Below are 2126 nucleotides of genomic sequence, written 5' to 3'. Positions count from 1 at the left end.
TTCCATAAAAGGCAACAGTCTAAACGCAATAACGAGTTTTGCATTGATGTTGCGTTTTGCAGAATTCTGTTCTGCAGTTATAAGATGCAAATGACCCCAACTGCAGTGTTATGGCCATCGAGAGAGATTTCCTGATTTTTAAAATCAACTTTGAAGTGGAGGTTGTGGATATCATTCTTGGGGAAATAAATGCTGGAATATTTTTCAAAACTAATTACCAGATCTTTTCTGATAACAGCACCGCACTTGTTTCATACACGTTCATACGATGTAATGGTTTTACTTTTTTATCTCTAGCTCTTTCCCGCACTAATAATAGAAACACCTGTTTAAGCTTGCCATCGCATGTCTCACATTATTTGAAATTTTTGTGCCGTCATTGCCCTCAACTGTTTTTATATAAGCTCTTTATCTTGGTGAATAAAGTCACTTACATTCACCTCGTCTCTCTGTCAGTACCTGACAGCTACTTCGAGACAATGGGTGAGCCCATGTACTCTTCTTTTCTTCTGTTTTCTCTTCACATTTTCTCTATTTTCTATCTTCTTTTCCTTCATTTCCCTCTACTGTTCTTGTCAGTTAGAGAAATCTTTATAAGTTTTGTGGTCTATTGGTAACATCTCTGCCTGGTGATCGCCAAGCTGGGGTTCTAGTCTCGCTCAAACTCGTTTGTTCCTTTGGTCGCTGCAACCTAGCCATCCTTGAGCCTTACCCTCCCTGGTCCTTGCTTGGATGGAGAGTGGGGTTTGGGAGCTGGTCGTATATGGTCAGTCCCAAGGGTATTGTCCTGATTGCTAGAGCAATGTCACTGTCCCTTAACCCTGCCATTCATGAGTGTACTTTAAACCTTTAAACTAAAATAGTTGACAGAACATTACAAAGGACTTCCCAACCAAATTGATGATGGTAGTAGAAATATGACAGTAAAAATCTTATCAAATTTATTCGATAATTTTTGTCACATATACCCAGAGAGAGAGAGAGAGAGAGAGAGAGAGAGAGAGAGAGAGAGAGTCATAATTGCATATGATTTTGTGTCATTCAAAATAGCCATTTAAACGATAATATTTTATTATGACATAAATAAAGTTATTGATAATAACTCCAGAGAGTTAGTTTTATCTAAAAATTCTAGGTTCTCTTCGTAGGTTTTTACAGTCTTAGTGTTAACTTTACATTCGTTTTTGCTGATATAAGATTTAAAATAATATTTTATTTTCAGTCACCCAAGTCGAATATTATCACCTAAGGAAGAAGGACTATTAGCATATGGAATGAATTGTAAACTGTCTCTTTTTCGTATAAACTTTTATTGACCTTTTTTAGCATTTGAAAATTTGTATTGATACCTTGACAAGGAGGTTCCATATGGCGACCATGGATGTGGCTTTAAACGAGTCAAGAAAGACATTGCATACCAAACATTTTATAATTTCAAACCTTACAAAGTTTTTTCCACCATTTTTTCTAAAAGATATATTGAAATCATGTGAAATCTAGGTAAAGACTCAGATATAATTATAAGTAAACCGGGTAAAGGTTATGGAGTTGTAGTACTGAATAAGGTTGATTACTTAAGGAAAATGGAAGGTATTTTAAATGATTGGACTAAGCTTAGAGAGTTGGTGTCAAATGACCCATAAATTCACACTTTGAATATGTAGAATGAAATAAACTACAGAGTTCGCAAGTGGAAGAAGAATCTCATATTTTCAGGCGAAGCAGCTTCAGCAATTATGCAAAAGGAACACCACCTGGTATTATGTATTGAGCCCCAAACACTCACAAAAGATTTACAATGCTCCCAGTTATTATTATTATTATTACTTGCCTAGCTACAACCCTAGTTGGAAAAGCAAGATGCTATGATCCCAAGGGCTCCAATAGGGAAAAATAGCCCAGTGAGGAAAGGAAATAAGGAAATAAAAAAAGATGAGAATAAATTAACAATATATCATTATAAAAACAGTAACAACGTCAAAACAGATATGTCCTATATAAACTATTAACAACATCAAACAGATATGTCATATATAAACTATAAAAAAGACTCATGTCAACCTGGTCAACATAAAAATATTTACTCCAACTTTGAACTTTTGAAGTTTTACTGATTTAACTACCCG

This window comes from Palaemon carinicauda, chromosome 10 (assembly GCF_036898095.1).
Source record: "Palaemon carinicauda isolate YSFRI2023 chromosome 10, ASM3689809v2, whole genome shotgun sequence".
NCBI classification, from domain to species: Eukaryota; Metazoa; Arthropoda; class Malacostraca; order Decapoda; family Palaemonidae; genus Palaemon; species Palaemon carinicauda.
Note: the sequence above shows the minus strand (reverse complement) of the source record.